We start from the raw sequence: 20749 nt of genomic DNA on the forward strand, positions 1-20749 counted from the left end.
GTGATGGCTAAAAACTAAGGCAATCAGCTACCTCCTGCAATTGCAGTTAATCAAAATCCTGCTCCACGCACTATGTATGATTATGCTAAACCCTTTTTAAGAGGAACTGAATCGAGCATAGTTAGACTTGCCGTAGCTGCAAATACTTTTAGATTAAAACCTAACACGATTCAAATGATACAGCAATTTGTTCAGTTTGATGGTTTGCAGGATGAAGATCCCAACGCTCACTTAACAAACTTTCTGGAATTTTGCAATACATTTAAAATCAATGGCGTTTCTAATGATGCCATTCGTCTTCGGTTGTTTCCTTTTTCATTAAGGAACAAAGCTAAATAGTGGTTGAACTTGTTACCACGAGGGTCAATTACTATTTGGGAACAAATGACCGAAAATTTTTTACTAAAATTCTTTTCGCCGGCTAAAACAGCTAAATTACGTAATGATATCTCTTCTTTTGTACAGATGGATTTAGAAACACTTTACGATGCATAGGAGAGATACAAGGACTTACTGAGAAGGTGCCCTCACCATGGGTTACCACTTTGGCTCCAAGTACAAACATTCCACAATGGTCTGAATCCTTCGACTCGGCAAATGGTTAGTGCAGCTATTGGCGGAACCATCGACAATAAAACACCGAAAGATGCCTATGAGTTTATAAAGGAGATGTCACTGAATAACTATCAGTGGCAAGTTATGAGGACAAATGTAACATCCTGAATTTGGGCCTAGAAGTTTTGGGCCTTGATCATGGGAGCTGTTGAAGGCAGCTTATAATATTTTGTTGTGCGTGTAAATTTCGTTAATGAAGGCTTGTTTTAGTGGTTAAGTGTGCTGAGAAGTGTTGGAGAAGTCCTGGGTTCAAATCTGGACTCTAGCAAAAATTTTGGTTTAAGGTGAATCAAACCCTGGGTGTAGTAGGTAGGCCTTAAGAATATTGTTGGAGAAATTGTGACACAAAAAGCCTTGTGGCTTAGTGGCAAGTAGCGTGTGGAGCATTTAAGGGGAGGCATGGATTCGAATCCCATGGCAAGCAAAAAGCATTTATTTTGCTAACAGGGGGCGGCAAGAGTTGGTGTTGAATTTAAACTCTGATGTTGGAGGGATCCCACATCGGGAAGCTAACATAAGAGTTGATGCGAAGCTAGCTTTAAATAGAGAGAACCATGAGGAGAGTAAAGATACCTTTCATGGCTGATCCTTTCGCTTTATGGCGTGCTCGTTTGAGTTGGGCGTCGGCTAAGAGTGCTCGGAGCGTGGATTAACTCCAGTCTCCAATCAGGTGTGTATTTCTCACTACTCTAGCTGTAGGATAGCTACTTCTGGCCGCGATAGGCCGAAAGGAGCCATGTGGGCCCAATGGGGCTACGGGCCCAATTGGATAAGTTGTTTGATTATGTAGTAAATATTAGACTAGGCTAGGTGAATCTCATACCTGTGGCTAGATTTGGGCTAAAAGGGCCACACAAGCGTGTGGACCCATTTGGGCCGAGAATAGGCTTTAGGCCCATTCGTATTGTTATCCCTGTTTAGAATACTTTAGTTTACCAAAAACTGAAATACCCCTAGTTGTAAAATTACCAAAGTACCCCCGGTTTATAAAATTACCCAAATATCCTCGATTTGTAAAATTATCAAAATACCCCTGTAAGGTAGAATTACTGAAATGCCCCTGTAAGGTAAAATTACTGAAATACCCCTGTAGAGTAGAATTACTGAAATACCCCTGTAAGGTAGAATTACTGAAATACCCCTGTAAGGTACAATTATTGAAATACCCCTGTAAGGTAAAATTACTAAAATACCCTTGTAGGGTAGAATTACTAAAATATCCTTGTAAGGTAGAATTACCGAATACCCCTGTAGTGTAGAATTACTGAAATACCCCTATAAGGTAGAATTACTGAAATACCCCTGTAGGGTAAAATTACTGAAATACCCCTGTAAGGTAGAATTACTAAAATACCCCTATATGGTAGAATTACTGAAATACCCCTATAGGGTAGAATTATCGAAATATCCCTGTAAGGTAGAATTACCGAAATACCCCTGTAGGGTAGAATTATCGAAATACCCCTGTAGGGTAGAATTATCGAAATACCCCTATAGGGTAGAATTACTGAAATACCCCTGTAGGGTAGAATTACTGAAATACCCTTGTAGGGTAGGAATACTGAAATACCCCTGTAGGGTAGAATTACCGAGAAACCCTCGTGGAGTAAAATTACCATTTTACCCCTAGGGTGTTAAATGATTGTTTGCCCTTGTGGGCAAGTGACTGACTTGGACTGTGTGGTTGACGAATTTGATTGTGAATATATGTTGGTGATATGAATGACTTGACTGTGACTGTTTGATTCAAATATGGGCATGATATTCTGATTCTGTATGTTGTATGCCATGACATTTATATCTGTTGCATAGGTTATGGATTATACTGATGGAGGAAGTACTAAAAGTGGCTTGTCCACGTACTGGAGGCTTTGCCTCAACTTACTGATATCTAAGCAGCAATGCTGCAACTGTGGAGTGTAGGGCTGGGTGGGTTGAGCTATTCCCCACATGGAGTGTAGGGCTGGTATGGGTGGAGTGTAGCGGTTGGTTATAGGTTGGGTTGGGATTGCATTCACATTCTGATTTTGATTCTGTTACCTGATACTGATTCTGATTTTGATTCTGTTACCTGATACTGATTCTGATTCTGATTCTGTCACCTAATTCTAATTCTGATTCTGATTCTGATCCTGATTCTAGTTCTGATAATGTTTCTTATTCTGTAATGGGTTAAAGCCCATCTGGTATTGTCTGTTATAATGGGCTAAGGCTCAAGTGGTACTGAAACTGTAAGTAAGGCTGGGGCTAGACTTTTAATTCTTTTATATGACTGACTGTTCCTTTTTATAGTAGGGGATTTCATACTGAGTTTTCGTAAACTCACCTCGTTTATTAACCTTTCAGGTAATTTCCAGCTTTAGACGGATCGGGGCTACGAGGGGCTCGGAGGAAGCCACACACACTATTTATGTTACAGTTTTGATTATTACTTTTTAATGTTTTTATGTAGGTTGTAGTAAAGCCATTGTAATTTTCTAGATTTCAAATTTTGAATTTTACTTATTATTCTTATAATTGCTTGTATTAGAACACGGTTTTCCAAAGCAACTACTGTTGTTCAAAACATCACGTATCCGCAATTGTTTTTAAATCAAGCTTCCGCAACTGCCAAGATTTCTACAAAGTTGTTAAGAATGTTATTCAGCTAAGGTTTTCTAACAAGGTTTAAAAAGGGTATAAGTTTTTAATTATTGAGAAGGGTTTTTAATGAAAACATGGTTTTCGAAAAACACTTCAATATGATACGCCAGAATCGAGCCAAACTTCCAGGCCGGGTTTGGGGTGTTACAACAAAGTCAACGAAAACAGCCGACGTTTATAACGTTGATTCGGTCACCATGCTCTCTAATCAGGTAGAACTTCTCAATAAAAAGATTGATGGTTTACTTGGTTCTACGCAGGTACATCCAGTAATAAGGTGTGACTCAAGCGTAGGAGGTGTGCATACAGAATATCAATCCTTCAATCCTACAACCGAAGAGGAACAAGTCAACTATATGGGTAATAATAACTTTAGATCTCAAAATAACCCATACAGTAATTGTGACAGCCCTAATTTGACCCTAGTCGGGAATGGTTTTGGGACCACAAAAATCGAGTCACAAAAATAATTAAATGTTATATTCTATGCTTATTATAAGTGAAAGTGTATGTGTGAAAGTTTCATGCTTTGACTTTTGTCATTTAAATGTGAAATTAATTAAAAAGGACTTATGTGAAAAATATTGAAATTGTGGTAGGTTGAAGTGTAGTGGTCAAATATTGCATGGCTTAAAATATGGGGATTTGCATGTCAAATTCCCCATTTTTATGTAAGTGGCCGGCCATGATGATGGTTGAATAGCCATATATGCATTATATATTATATTATAATAGTTAATGGTTTAAATTTTAAAATAAGAAAAAAGGGGAAGCCATACATCCTTGCCTTGTGCTTGCCAAATGTTGAGAAAGAAAGAAGAAATATAATTATTAAATGATATTTGGCCACTATATAGGTAAGTGGATGGTAATGGACCACCATTAAAAAGGTTTTGATATTAAATTACAAAGATTAATTTAGTAATTGGCTTATTAAAATGAAATATAATAGAAAATGGTGATAAAAACAAAGTTACACCCATCCTTTCTTGCATTTTTGCCGAAAACCATAAAGAAAAGAAAAAGGAAATGAAGCTAAGGCATTCGGCTATGGTGAATGTATAGATTAAGGTATGTTTAATGCTCTTTCATTGAAAATCCTTGTATATTTGGAGTGGTCATCAAGTATAGAAGTCAGCTCATGGCAAAATTTTTGTAAATGGATGAAGATGACATTTGGTCATGGATGTTTATATTTCTTTGATGTTGTTTTTGATGTTTTGTGTATTGAGGGTTGATAATAGATGGAAGTTGAATGGGTGTTGTATGTAGATAGCATGCATGCTAATAATGTTTTTATTTTCTACTTAATATCTTATTGATTATGAGTTAACATGAATATTTAGTTGAACATATACCTTGAATTATGTTCAAAAATTTTAATTGATTAGTTGTACTCTTCTTTTTGCTTTTGAATATTCGAAATATTGAAGGTGAAAGGCTGGAAAATTTCAAGTTGAAATGTTGTCCAAATGCTGGAAATTTAGCATGCATATTCTTTTATTTAAATGCTTTGACCGAATGTTGGAAGTTAACTTGCATGCTGTCTGGTTGCTGCATGAGGGAGTTAAAATTGAACTTAAGATAGTTTATTACTAATTAATTTGCTGCTGTAATGCTGTAAATTAATGGCTGCCAAATTAGGACAAATTTATGGTACTTAGCTAATTAATATGCTGCTGTAATACTTAAATTATTGGCTGTCCAAATTAGGACGAAATCATGGTATTATGTGCTAGCATGATATGTATGTGTGATTTAAGTAAAAAATTTTTAGATGATTTATAGTAATTGGCTAATGTGTTTTTGTGGATATAGATGCCGAATGTGGACTCAAGAAATTAATTGGAAAATTTGTTGTTTGTTTAGGTGATAGAAAGTATGAAATGGTCTTATGTGATACGTGTATATAAGTAGGTGGAAGTGAAGTGTCCTATATTTTTGTGTATGGGATTAATTGCACTTTGATTTTAATGTGCATGATTATTACTATGTTTAAAATGTGTGAAAGCCGAATATGCTCATGATATAATGCTTGATTAGTTGATTAACAATAAGTTTAATTTATGTAATTCAAGCTCAAGAGCATAATGAGCCAATTTTGGATAAAGGGAAAGCGAAACTAGTCGATTAGTCAATCCGAAGTTATTCGATAAAATCCAAGGTAAGTTTTGAGTAGTCACCTTTAGTATATAATTGATGATGCCTTGATATGTGTATATTAGATGAATTGTGACCTTTTGGTTCTACTTGAATTAAGTTGTGTGATAAATAATTTATGTATATGACTTATAGTCGAATGGTCACTATGGGTTAAGCTTGAATGATGAAATGGATATGTGATATTTATGTATGACTTTTGAACCGAAATGTAAATGACGGTGTTCATATGGAGCTTATATCCGAATGTAGCAAATGACTACTAATGTGATATGTTGAATGAGATGTGTTAATATATGATTAAATATGCATGATATTTGATGTATATCCAAACTTAAGGTCCGCAAGCTTCGTGCTGGAATTGTGTCCGGACTTAAGGTCCGCAAGCTTCGTGCTGGAATTGTATCCGGGCTTAAAGACTCGCAGGCTATATGCTGGAATTATGTCCGGGTGTAAAGACCCGCAGGCGTTGTGCTGGAATTGTATCCGGACTTAAGGTCCGCAGGCTTCATGCTGGAATTGTATCCGGACTTAAGGTCCGCAAGCTTCGTGCTGGAATTGTATTCGGGCTTAAAGACCCGCAGGCTATATGCTGGAATTATATCCAGGCTTAAAGACCCGCAGGCTTTGTGCTGGAATTGTATCCGGACTTAAGGTCCGCAGGCTTCGTGCTGATTTGTATCCGGGCTTAAAGACCTACAGGCTTCGTGCTGGAATTGTATCTCGGCTTAAAGACCCGTAGGCTTCATGCTGGAATTGTATCCTGACTTAAGATCCATAGGCTTCGTGCTGGTACTATATTCGAACTTAAGGTCCGTAGGCTTCGTACTGGTACTATATCCGAGCTTAAAGTCCCGTAGGCTTTGTGTTGGTGATTGAATTCAGGGTTTAAACCTAGCAGGCTTAACGCCGATGATTCGAATAAGATTATGAATTTGAATGTTCGAGGTAAACTACTACTGATTATGTATGTTACATTATGAGGGCCAGGTACGTATTATGTACTCGTATGCGATTTTGATTTGGATTGAATTATAAGTGTATAAAGTGATGCATATGTGAATAAGTGTTACAACTATAAATGTGATCGTGATACATTCGGTAAATCTGTGAAGTTATGTGGAAGTATATGATTGTTATATGCGATTATGATAATGGAAAATTAAATGTGGATATGATATTGTATTTTGTTCGTTTTGATTGAATTAAAGTTGATAGTGAAGCATTTTAAATGCCTATGTTATATAAGTTCAATCTTGAATGACATGATATACATGTTTAAATAATATGAAAGCAAAGAATGTGTGAAAGAGTAGATTGTAATAAATCTGCTTGGGACAATAGCAGTAACATGATTTTTGGAAAATCACCATAAATAGTGGGAGTTGAGTTAGAGGCTGAATAAATTATTAATGAAAGCTTAATGAGTCTTGTTTCTTATAAAAGAAACTGTGTAAGCAAAAAAATTGCCGATAATGAGATATTTGAAGTGGCGTGGGACAGAGTCAAAATGACTTCGAGGTCCCCTGTTTTGTTTTTATAAAATCATTGTAAATTTTACAATGATGGTTATAAAATAAAATTTATATGATTAGACTCCTTAATGATTCTAGTTTCAAATGAAATAAACGAGAACATGTTTTGAATTCTGTACAATGAGAAATCTGATTCAAAGTGAAGAATGGTCAGAATAGTAAAACAGTGAAACAGGAGAAATTTTAAGAAAAATCTGGTATTGATTGGCCAATCCAAAAATTCTGAAAATTTTATGAATAGAAGATATATGAGTCTATTTTCAGGGAAAACTAATGAAAATTGATTTGGAGTTTCGTAGCTCCATTTATAAATAATTTAGTGACTATTGCTTAGGAAGACAGCTTGTCATGAAATTGAGTATATGTTGTAAACATTGATTAAACATGTAAATGAGCTGCTAATTGTTTTCTTAAGAACTTACTAAGCGTAAAGCTTACCTCCCTTCTTTCCCATGTTCTCTAGGATTGCCAACTTTGCTCAGGTTGGAGTTCGCCGGAGATATTATCACATTGTCGAGCTAACGCTATTGGTGTAGTGAATTCAAGTACTTTGGGTCTATGGCATGTATAGGTGTGTAAATATTAGAGTATGTGATATGGCTTTAACTGTATGTGTTGGCCTATTTTGATTATGGGGTTGTAAATCCATTTTAATTATGCATGTATGTGCTATGGTATTACGTGATGAGTTTATAATGATTAAAGCATAAATTTTCCAAGTTTTTCTTAAGTTCTCGGTTTAGTCCCGAACCACCCCAGATGTATGTTTTGGGCCTCGTAAGCCCGCATAAGGGACATATTGCATAAAAAAAGAAAAGAAAAGTTTTAATTGTTTGAGATTTCTTGGCCCTGTTTAGTATAGAAGCGTTAGTAAAAGTCAGATAGCACCTCGAACCCCGTCTCGGCTTCTGATGCGGGCGAGGGGTGTTACAGTAATACTTATAATGTAGGTTGGAGGAACCACCCAAATTTCTCCTGGAGTGGTCAAGGGAATCAAAGCCTCAAAATCCTCAAGGTTTTCAACAGCCACCTTATCAACAAGAAAAGAAGCCAAACCTTGAAGAGATGCTCTCAAAGTTTATTTTGGTGTCGGAAACTCGTTTTCAAAACACAGAGACAACACTTAAGAATCAATAAGCATCGATCCAAGGGCTCGAAACTCAGATAGGCCAGCTTTCTAAACTAATCTCTGAATGACCACAAGGTAGCTTGACAAGTAAAACTGAACCCAACCCAAGGGAACAGCTCAACGCAATTAATATCCAAGATGACGAAGGAGTCGTTGAGCTTGAACCAGAACCGAGGCAAGAAACAGTGGTAAGCAAAGGTAGAGGTGAGGTAGATCAAAATACAAACAAACCAGTGACTGTCAAATATAAACCTCGTGTGCCATACCCTAACGCGACAAGGAAAGACCGCTTAGACGAACAATTCGGTAAATTTCTTAAACTCTTAAAAGAATTACATATTAACTTACCATTTATTGAAGCTCTATCGCAGATGCTAAACACAATGAAGTTTTTAAAGGAGCTTTTAGCAAATAAGCGAAAGTTGGACGAGGCGTCGTATGTGGAGCTAAACATAGTTTGCTCGGCCATTCTCCAAAATAAACTACCTAACAAACTAAAAGATCTAGGGAGCTTTACTATTCCTTGCTTAATTGTTAGTTTAGATTTTAATTATGCATTGGATGATCTAGGGGCTAGTATCAACGTCATGCCTTACAAAATGTTTAAGCAACTAGGTCTCAGGAAACCCAAATAGACTAGGATGAGCATTCAATTAGCAGATAAAACTATAAGATTCCCTAGGGGTATTATTGAAGATGTGCTAGTTAAAATTGATAAATTTATATTTCCCATTGACTTTATTGTTCTAGACATAGAAGAGGATAGCAACACTCCCTTAATCCTATGAAGGCCCTTTTTAGCAACTACTAAAACCATCATTGATGTTGACACAGGTGAACTCACACTTTGGGTAGGAGACAAAACAATCACCCTTCAAGCTTGCAATTCTGGCAACACATCAGGGATTGAAGGTAATTATTTAAACCATCCTACTAAAACTAACAATATGGTGTAACCTACTTTGCAGAAAATAAGTCTGAAGGAAGCACACGAGTCATTCTCAAGCAATAGTAGAGGACCTATTCATGAAGATCGAAGACTACAAATTGAGGAACTCGATGAATGGTGAACACACAAACCAATAACACCCGACAAACCGAAACTATGCCAAAACGAGCCCGATAGCTCTCCAAATAAACTTAAGGTTGGTGATAGGGTCTTATTAGATGCCGCGGATCCCCACATTGTCATTACCACACTGAATGAGGAAATCCCTCTTACAGTACTCAGTATTTTTCCATTCGGTATGGTGGAGGTGAGTCATCCCAAGTTCGGCACTTTTAAGGTAAACAACACCCGGTTAAAACCTTATTTTGATGAGATTGATAGCAGGAATGAGGAGAATAAACTCCTCAAACCACCATGATTATTCAACGAAGAGGTAAGTCGAGCTTAAACTATAAATAAGAGCTTCTTGGGAGGCAACCCGAGCACTAACACTAGTAATTTCTTTCAAATTTTAGTATTTAACTCCTAACTTACTAATAGAAATCTTGAATACAGGTGTTTCTGTAGAGACACGGCCAAGCACACGGGCGTGCGTAAGGCCGTGTGAAAACAACGCAAAAGATTTTCCCAACACGGGCTACGATTAAATGCCACAATGGTGCGATATGGCCGTGGCCAAGCCTGCCAAAACAACACGGGCGTTCGACACGCCCATGTGGAAGAACCGTGGGTGAACCTGTTAAAACAGCATGGGTGTGTGACACGCCCGTGTAAAACACCCGTGGTCTAACATGTCAAATTAACACGGGCATGGGGATTAAACACAAGGGCGTGGGAGAAGCGAACGAAGCTAGACACGGTCGTGCGACATGGCCGTGTGAAGCCACACGCCCGAGGAACACGAGCGTGTACTAAAAGTCAAACGTGCCCAAATTTAAAATTCGCGAATCATATGGGCTAAAATTGGGGAACACGGGCGTGTGCCATGGCCGTGTGCCCCAAAAACCTATAAATACCCTGCACTATTCACTTTTTTCTCCATTCAAAAACCCTAACCCTAGCCGCTGCAACTCCACACGGCCCCTTGCCACGCCCATGCACTGCCTCCAACTTCGTTTTAAAAGCTCAATCTCTCTCCCTTAGTGTTTTTTTACTCCTTTCACTTCTATTTTACTCATTATTAATGCTTATTATTACAATAATCTCCATTACTTTTGAACTAGTTTTCATTTTTTCATTACTTTATCATTTAGTTTGCATTTTTTAGGTTCTTTATTATACATTTCGAATTAAATCAAGTTGCTAGACACACCTCATATCCATGACATTACTATGCTTATTTTCATGCTATTATCATGCCAATGTCTATCATTTAAATTGCATTCCTAGGTTAGTTACCATACAATTTTTGTTAAATTGAGACTAGGAAAACCTTATACCCATTACATTTCTATTTTCATTCTCATTATTATTGTGGTTGAGTTTGCTTTATATTAGTAGTCTTGGCTGAAATAGTTTATTTCCCCTTCGAATATGTTTACCTATTATTATTATTCTCTATATTACAGGCCTTCAATGTCATCTTCAAGAGGAAAGAAAACTGCCGTACTAGCCTCGAAGAAGAGGAAAGGAGCGTCATCTTCGGCAGGTCCAACCGCAAAAATTCGTCACCCTTTTTTACAGTTTCCACGAGGGCCCCAAGAAGAGCTCTTCCAAATACTTCGGGCCCGACCTTTAGCAGCGGGCTACTGCATCAACTGGGCTGCCATAGAATAAGTTCAGATGGTTGACAGAATTCAGGCTCTCTTAACCACCGACCCATGAGAGCTGTTCTTCGGGATTATTGAGCCGATATACCTTGAGCTCACGATGGAACTCTGCTCAACGTTCTATCTCCAGACCATAATGACAAGGTATGATGATCCCGGCACTCACCTAGGTGGATTAATTCGCCAGCTAAGCGTCCCAGAGTTTGGTGCTGCATTAGGCCTATATACGGAGGAGTTCAGGGAGGAGAATGAACTACATGCTCTCAGTCACCACATACATTTCTCTCCCTCGAAGTGCTGGCACACTTTGGCCCCAAGCACGGCCTCGTACAATCCTAGCTGCTCCAAGGCATCAGTTCTCCCACCATTCCTGAGGTACTTACACGCAATTTTAGCTCACACGATTATAGGGAGGCGAGAGAGCACTGGTGTTGTCAACACCCACGACGTCTACTTCTTATGGTGCATGTCGCAAGGGCACGTCATCGACCTTGCCTATTTCATCGCCCTTGCGATTCAGCACCAGATAGAGTGGCATCAGAAGTGGTCATCTTCATTGGTCCTTACATGACTCGACTGGCGTGCCACTTCGGGCTCCTCAACACCCCGGCCCAAGAATCATCCCTCACCCTCCTCGGCCAGATGTCTCCACAAGGAATCTTGAGCATGCTTAGCATGAGGATGATCGAGAGGCGTCGAGGAACCTACCCTCCACAGTATTGTCTCACTCAATCTACTAAGGAGGAGGCCTACGAGGACATTCCTGATGATGCCCCCCCACAGCACGAGGACCCACCGACTCAGCCACCACCACTCTCTCGTTCAGTTCATGCGGCGGCTTCATATGCTGACATATCTGAGCGCCTCACCCTATTCGAGGAGCAGTGTTATCAACGATTTGACAACATTGATGCTACTCTACAGCAGATCTGTCAGCACCTCCACATCTTATCGCCAGTCCCACCTCGCGAACCATCCAGCGATGAAGATGTCTAAAAACATTTATTTATCATTTTATGTTTTTAATTTTTATTAAAACTACTTTTTATTTTTTTAGCGAATTTTAGAATTTTATTTTATTTTTTAATTATTAATTTCGGTTTTTCTTTATGAGTAATTATTCTTCCTAATATTCCCTAAAAAGTTCCTGATTTTATCACAGTTATATAGAGCTCTTAAGCTCATCATCACATAGGAACTTATAGACTAATGAACCTCTAGATACAATATTCTTTTGGCACAGGACTTATAGACTAATGAACCTCTACCACCACTGGAGTATCCTCCTCCACTCTCGAACCGATTACTCTCCAAAACTCTAGTTCGAGGAATTCATCATACAGGAAGTTTCACTTCTCTCGCTATCTTAATTTTATATACTCTAATATCTATTTTTGTACATTGAGGGCAATGTACATCTTAAGTGTGGGGGATATTTATTTTATTATCAGAAAAATCCCTGAATGACTGCCTTGTTCTCTTGAAAAGCTCTCATATCATATTTAAGATAAATTTTAATTGATTTATGATTTTGATTGATATATCTTGAATTAAACATAGACATTTATGCATTGATTGTTTAAACTTTAAGACATTAGAGAATCAAGCATGATGAGTTGATTTTTTAAGAATTTAAAATTATAGGTTGTTTCCCCAAGTTTAGGTATTACTTTGAATTGGGATTCACAAGTTTTAAATATCAAAAGCCATAATTTTTGTGAGATTTTTGAGCCTTTTGAGCATCTAATTCTTTTCATGCTCACTTTTATTATTGCTTTGAGTGTGTTAATATTGAACTGTTATTCTAGAACTTGCTTGATTATGCATGTCGAGACCACATCATTTGATTTAATATATCAAAATGATTAAGGCACTTAGGATTAACCCACTCATGCCATGAAAAGCCTACCTCCACGATTAACCCCTAGAAACCCCTTTCGAGCCTAGCAAGCCATTTCTTGTATTACCCTTAATATTAACCTTTAACCTATTATTGTTGAAATCCCTTAAAATTAATCCCTATTTTTGTTGAGATTTGAGTTGAATAAATTGCTTAGCTATGTTTTGTTCTTAATAGTTAGTCTTTATTATTTAACTTGTTCTAAAAAAAAAAAACAACAACAACTATGTATACATATCTGTAATTTCATATTCTGAGAAGAAGCTCTGTTGTACGCAAGTGAAGATTAACTCTTTTTCTAGTTAGGCAATCCTTCAATTCAATCTCGATTCTAATCCTTTCTTTTAGCTTGTGACCATACCCCCTAACCAAACCTCATTACAACCCTCTAAAGACCTTTTGGTTGATGTATCATCTTAAATTATAGTGGTAGAGATTTGATTTTCATGCAAGCCTATGGTAATGACTTTCATTACTGACTATTGAGTGCTTCATTTATTGTACTTAAACACCTCGAGTGATTTGAGTGAATCTTTAGTGAGGATGTGAAACTCTATGATATTCTGAATCAAAGGTAATTACTTAGATGCAGAGAGACACCTATGTTTGCATGATTAAATACTCAACTTGGAATGTTTGAAACTTTTATGTTCTTTTAGTTGAATTCTCAATGTATGATTACTTATGGATTAATGTGAGATATTATCGATAGAAATTATAAGTTGAGAAGAATTTATTTTGATTATGAGTTGAGAATTTTGCTTGAGGACCAGCAAATGCTTAAGTGTGGGGTATTTGATAAACCGAAAATTATACATATTTTTACCCCATGTTTAATGCATTTTATGGATGATTTCTCATTAGAATTGGTAAATTCGATGCTTCTAATGCTTTAATTTCATGTTTTATACTTAGAAGAGCATAGGAGAGCGAAAGAAATGAGAAACGGGACAAAAAACGAAGAAAATAGGCCAAAGTACTAAATCAACACGGCCTGGACCTCCTTACACGGGCAGACCATACGGCTGTGTCAATCTGGCAGAATCGAAGCACGACTCACATGGGTATAGCACACGCCCGTGCCATTCTAACAAGCTCGAGCACGCCCTGAAGTAATCGAACACGGGCGTGTCCCTACCGAGCCCAATTTGGGTCCAATTTGGAAAAGGCTAATTTTGAGGTCTTTTAGGCACTCCAAAGCCTATAAATACACCCTAGAGGAGGAATAAAATGAGGGGAGAATAGGAGGGGTAAGGAATTACTCCAAGGAAGCTAATTGATCCATTTCAGAAGCTGGATTCTTCATCAAGACTGAAGATCTCTCCTCAATTTCCCTTCAGGAGTTTTGGGTTTTCTTTATGTTTTGTATTCTTTATTCTTCTGAGATGTTTTCTTATTTAGTTATGAACTAAAACCCCTAAATACCTAAGGGGAATGAAACCTAAGACGAATCTTGTTATTATTTTCTGAATCGTATGATAAATATTTAACTTGTTCATAATTATGTGTTCTTAATTCTTGTTTTGATATCCCAGGATACTGATTCAAGACATGCTCTTATTCAGAGGAGGAATAGACCCTGTCTAAGAGTACATTTTTCATAATTAAGAGGAGTTGATTGCGTGCCTAGAAATAGGGTGACAAGATTTTTCCGGATTAGGGTGAAACCTAATAAGGGGACCATAGATCGAGTTAATGCAACCCTAAAGTGTTAATTAGAGAAAAGTCTCGGTTATTCAATCTAAGGATTAGACGTTATTAGTCTTGAATAGGGATAATAACATAACTTAGGGTTCTCTACGGAACAAGTTGAATGAATAAATCGTCCGATTCAGAGCCAGAATAACAACTAAATTCTAGGTGGATTTTTCCTTCGGTATTGTCTTCATTCAATCGATTTTCCTAAAAACAATTCCCCAATTCATTTCTCTGTGAGTTCTTAGTTTAGATAATTAGTTAATTAAAACAAAACATCTTTATTCTTAGGCTAGATAATAAAAAGACAGTCATTACTAGTACTTTTAGTTCCTTTGGATTCGACAATCTGGTCATGCAAAAACTGTACTACTGTTCGATAGGTTCACTTGCCTACATTGTGGTAATAGTTAGTTCAAGAATGAGTAATTATAAATATTTAAAAGCTATCACGAAATAACGCAAACAGTTGCACAAATTCTTTGACTTGCAACTCTAATGGTCCAAACGATGTGGATTGAATAATTTCTCGGATTCGCTTCCACCAGAACCATATTTTCTTTACTTTCTTCATCCTCCAAAGGGTCAAACCCTAAGGCTTTCTCCAATGGATCTTATTCAAAATTTCTTTCCCTAGAAATCAAGGTTTCTATCTCTTCCATAACTAAACACTCTTCTGTTGGATCGAGAAATTTCATCGTTGTAAGAATGTTAAAAGTTACCTGATCGTCTTGAACTCGCATGGCGCGCTCGCATTTCTGCACATCAATTAACATTCTTCCCGTGGCTAGGAAAGGTCTCCCAAGGATAATTGGAACTTTCTTATTTGCTTCAAAATCTAGAATAATGAAATCAGTAGGAAAAATAAATTTATCGAATCTTACCAAAACATCCTCGATCTTTCCTTCAAGGTATGCTAAAGATCGATCTGCTAGCTGGAGCGTCACAATTGTAGGTCTTACTTCTCCTATCCCTAGCATCTTGAAAATAGACTTAGGCATCAAGTTGATACTTGCTTCCAAGTACACAAAGCTTTACCACAGTAAGATTCACCAATGTTACAGGGTGTCGTAAAGCTTCCTGGATCCTTCAATTTTGGTGGCAACTTGTTCTGCAAGAACGCACTGCACTTCTTTGTCAAGGCGACAATCTCATACTCACTTAGTCATTTCTTCTTGGATAGTACATCCTTTATAAACTTAACATAATTTGGCATTTGTTCTAAAGCCTCTACCAATGAAATATTTAAGTGTAATTGCTTCAGATAATCCAAAAACTTCTTGAACTGCACCTCCTGTTTCTGCTTGTGTTACTTCAATCTTTGCGGATATGGAGGTGATGGAAATTTCAGTTGAACAGGACAACTTTTCTGAATAGGTAAATTTACATCCAAAGAAGATGTTAAAGTATCTGAATTCACTAAGTTAGGATTTCCCTTGTCAGTCTTTACAGATTCTGATTCCTTCTATGAAGGAATTTCAATAGATGGTTGATTATTCTCAACAAGCTTATCTTTGACATCAATCAACCGGGGTTCCAGAATTTTACCACTTCGTAATGCCTTTACCTTGATATGATCTTTACACAAATTTCTTGGATTCTCAGTATTACTCGGCAAGGTTCCTTGCGGTCTATTATGAAGCTCTGTAGCTAACTGGCCCATTTGGTTTTCCAAATTTTTTAGTGTTACTACTTGGCTTTGGATCAAAGCGTCATTCTTTGCCATGTATGCTTTCAACAAGTTCTTCAAACTATTTGATGCCTTAGCTTGAGTTGGTTTTGGAGCTTGCTGATTACACTCTTGAGATTGGTTGAGTCTATGTTGCATAAAGTTGTTGTTTGGTCCATTTCCTTGGTTGCTCTAAGAAAATTTGGGGTGATTATGCCATAAAGGATTATAGAAGTTGGCCTGGGGTCCTTGTCCACTCCTATTTTGGTGTTGGTTCCCCACATAGTACACTGACTCAGGATTCAATGGGCAATTCTCGAAAGAATAACATTTTCCACAGTACACATAGGAAACTACTTTGAGCGGACTTGGTGGCTGAGCTACAACATTATTAGCACTATTAGTAGTAAACTGCTTTACATAGAGGAAATAGATGATACCTGAGCTGATAACAAAGTGAGAGCATCAACTTTATGAACTCCAATTGTACATCTTCCTGAAGTTGTTCGATTTGTTGGCCATTGATAGTTGTTCATCACGATCCTCTCGATGATCTCATAAGCCTCATTATAAGACTTAGAAAAAATTGCACCATTCGTAGAAGCACCTACCATCAATCTTGTATGTGCATTGAGACCATTATAGAATGTCTCCAACTGGATACAATGAGGAGTCCCATGATGAGGAAAGTTACGAAGTAACTCCTTGAGTTGCTCTCAAGCCTCATACAAAGACTCGTCATCCAATTGTTGGAAAGTTGTGATCTCGTTCCTCAACTTAGCGTTCTTGCTAGGCGGGAAATAATTAACCAAAAATCTCTCTGCTAATTTGTGCCATAAAGATATGGAACTTGGTGGCAATAAATTGAGCCATGCTCATGCTTGATCTCGCAACGAGTACGGAAACAACTTCAACCTCAGTGATTCTTTAGTCACACCGGCTATCTTGAATGAATCACTCACCTCCATAAACAATCGAAGGTGGAGATGTGGATCTTCCGTGGGCATACCACTAAATTGACCCACTATTTGTAGCATTTGAAACATCACTGGTTTCAATTCGAATTGGGATGCCTCAATATCTGGCCTTCTAATTCCTGGATTTAACTCATTGAAAAGCGGCATAGCATATTGTCTGATGCATCTATCCCTATCATAGGCAATGAGGATGGGATTTCATACATGATCAGCTTCATTACCTTGGTCTTGATTCTGATTTCCAAGGTCCATCTCGACTTTTCTTTAAGCTATAGTTCACGTCTTCTTTGTCTGAAAGTTCACTCATTTCAGGGTCTACTGGGAGTAAATCGATAATCCGATCTATGTTCATAAACACTTGAAAAGAAAATCAAAAAATTTAAAAGAATAAGTTAATACTGTTAGAAATAACCAAATTGAAAATAAATAATTTCACAAAGAATGACTATGGCAACAGTTGACAATCCCCGGCAACGGCCCCAAAAAATTGTAACGCTCGGGTTTATGCAAGTGTACACAGTAGTTATCAAGTACTAAGTAAGTATCGAGTTATCGTCTCCACAAGGATTGTATTTGTGCTAACTCACTTAATTATAAAAATATTATTAACAACTTGGTAAATAGAAACACAATTTGATTTGGAAGTATTGATTAAAACTATGTAAAATTAATCTATATGCAATGATCCCCAATGTGATTTATCCTAACATGCAACTATATGAATGAAATAGATTTTAGCAGAATTAACATAATAAGCAATAATTATAACATAAATAATCTAGGACAATTAATTTAATTAAACTCAAATTATTATCAACATGCTTATCAATATTCGAAAAAACATTCCATGGCAACTCGATCTTTTATGAGTTTGGAAACCAAATTAGGTCCTTTCGGAATCCTTTACTTAGTAAATACGCATTTTACTAATCCTTATTTACTAAAGGTTTCATATTATTTGTGTGAGGTAACAAGGACGTGTTAGGTTTGAAACAGTTTAATCACACAAATCTAAAAACTATGCAGATAACAGAGCCTGGTTAGGGTTGTTATGTAACCTGCAACTTAATCGGGTTAAGACCTAAATTGAGCATGCACATTTCAATTATGTGTCCATTAGCCGTTGTCTGGTTAGGACCGCTCAGCTAATTCAAGTGCATTTCAATCACGTATGAACGAAATACAAACTTGATTTTAATTGAAAACATGATCGATTGAGGCACAAATATTATAAGCATGAATCAAATAATTATAATTTAATCAAACCAATCATCATAACTTAAATAAAATTAAGTTATCATTGTTGTAAACAAGAACAGTAAACATATAGCAAACATTCTGGAATTGAGTTAAAGAAAAGAAAGATTAAACCCAAATCAAAGTGGCTGTCACCTAATGACGAGGGCTCCTTTGTTCCTTCGCTTTGCTCCTTTGCTGATGGCTCTCCGAGGTGGCCAACCAAGGGCTCTTTAAGAGGCTAACTTGATAAAAATCCTTATGCAAAGATGATGATAGGCGTGAGGGGGAAAGAAAGCTAAGAGAGTTGAGAGAGGAGAGAATGATGAATGAGTGAGGGATGCTGGATAAGTGAAACATGAGGTCTTATTTATAGGTGAGGCAAGGGAGCAAGTTTGCTAAAAATAGAAGTGTCCATCATTTGAAACTTCATCCAAGAGTGGCCAGCCATGATTTATGGGAGTGTGGCTGATTTTTTCTTGATTTAAGTGCCACAACATCTTCAGGATCAGGACTCGGTCAATTGCAAATCTCCATGTAAATCTCTGATTTCTTCAACTCTTCAAGGACCTTGTGTAATTAAACCAAAATTTGATTTATGAAAATCCACATGCAACCGAATTTTGGGTTGACCTGGTCCTCCATTTGGATGGTTTTGTAATCAACATAAAGCTCCCCAACCTGTCCAACAATAGTAGATAATTTAGAGGACCAAATAATATAATTTAACCACTTTAATTAATCAATTTACTTAATTAATTAAAACTCAATTTATTAATGAAATATATTAAAATAAATTATTAAATATAACTTTATATTTTCTTATTTAATTTAATCATGCATGGCCCACTTTATAGCTTGAAAATATAATATGCTCAAATTAATATAAAAGAAGTAATTTTCTGCATGAAAACTATATAATAAAGCATAAAATCACATTTTAATAATTTCTATTTCCCAATTTCTTATTTTCATCTATTTCATTAGCTTATTAAACAATTACTTGGATTTAACAATAAATATAAGTAAAAAGGTGATGAATTATATAGGAAAAATCCTATATATTTTTCAGTTTACAGTACTCCCAAGATGAATTGATAAACAACCACTATGTGTGATCGCGTGATTCGTAACAAGTAATAAATATTTATAATGAAGATCAAACCTAGACTAACTATTATCACGACGAAAAGGCAAGCGCACCTATCGAACAATAGTATAGTAACGGCAAGATTGGGATATCATACCCAAGGGAACCAAAAGTACTAGTAATAACTATCTTTTTATTATCTAGCCTAAGAATAAAAGGGTTTGTTTTAATTAACTAATTATTTAAACTAAGAACGCACAGAGAAAAGAATTGGGGAATTGCTTTTGGGAAAATCAATTGACTTGAGACAATATCTAAGGAAAAATCCACCTAGACTTTACTTGTTATTCTGGCTCCGAATCGGACGATTTAGTCATTCAACTTGTTCTATAGAGATCCCTAAGTTATGTTATTATCCCTATTCAAGACTAATAACGTCTAATCCCTAGATTGAATAACCGAGACTTTTCTCTAATTAACACTCTAGGGTTGCATTAACTATAACGTCTAATCCCTAGATTGAATAACCGAGACTTTCTCTAATTAACACTCTAGGGTTGCATTAACTCGATCTATGGATCCCCTTATTAGGTTTCATCCTAATCCAGCAAAATCTTGTCACCCTATTTCTAGGCGCGCAATCAACTCCACTTAATTATGACAAATGTACTCTTAGACAGGGTCTATTCCTCCTCTGAATAAGAGCGTGTCTTGAATCAGTATCCTGGGATATCAAAACAAGAATTAAGAACAAGTTAAATATTTATCATACGATTCAGAAAACAATAACAAGATTCGTATTAGGTTTCATTCCCCTTAGGTATTTAGGGGATTTAGTTCATAACTAAATAAGAAAACATCTGAGAAAAATAAAGAATACAAAACATAAAGAAAACCCAAAACTCCTAAAGGGGAATTAAGGAGAGATCTTCAGTCTTGATGATGAATCCGGCTTCTGAGATGGATCAATCGGCTTCCTTGGGGTAATTCCTTACCCCTCTTCTCCGTCCCCCCTTTTTTCCACCTCTAGTTCATATTTATAGGCTTTGGAATGCCTAGAAACCCTCCAAAGTGGCCTTTTCCGAATTGGACTTAACTTGGCTCAATAGGGACACGCCCGTGTGACAAGGCCGTGTGATGTGATTGCCAAGCCATGTTCGATCTGTTAAATTGCACACAGCCATGTGGGTCAATGGCCAGGCCGTGTGAACTGTGAAAGCCTTGGTCGACACCCTCGAAAGACACGGGCATGTGAGCTGCCCGTGTGGCAAGGCTTAGGCCGTGTCATCTTCTCGATTTGGTCCGTTTTGTCCCTTTTTGGCTTGTTTTTGGCTCCTTTTGACTCTTGGTGCTCTCTTGAGTACAAAACATGAAATTAAAGC

General features: G+C 37.0%; 2 non-coding genes across 2 annotated transcripts; one reads left to right on the top strand and one right to left on the bottom strand.

The window, feature by feature from the left end:
• Positions 1–432: 432 nt before the first annotated feature.
• LOC121209052 (small nucleolar RNA R71) lies at positions 433–539 on the bottom strand. Its single transcript, XR_005904170.1, has one exon. It is a non-coding gene; the product is annotated as a small nucleolar RNA R71 (small nucleolar RNA).
• Positions 540–16736: 16197 nt separating this feature from the next.
• Positions 16737–16843, top strand: LOC121209314 (small nucleolar RNA R71). The gene has a single exon (XR_005904432.1). It is a non-coding gene; the product is annotated as a small nucleolar RNA R71 (small nucleolar RNA).
• Positions 16844–20749: the final 3906 nt, after the last annotated feature.

Source organism: Gossypium hirsutum, chromosome A10 (genome assembly GCF_007990345.1).
Source record: "Gossypium hirsutum isolate 1008001.06 chromosome A10, Gossypium_hirsutum_v2.1, whole genome shotgun sequence".
NCBI classification, from domain to species: domain Eukaryota; kingdom Viridiplantae; phylum Streptophyta; class Magnoliopsida; order Malvales; family Malvaceae; genus Gossypium; species Gossypium hirsutum.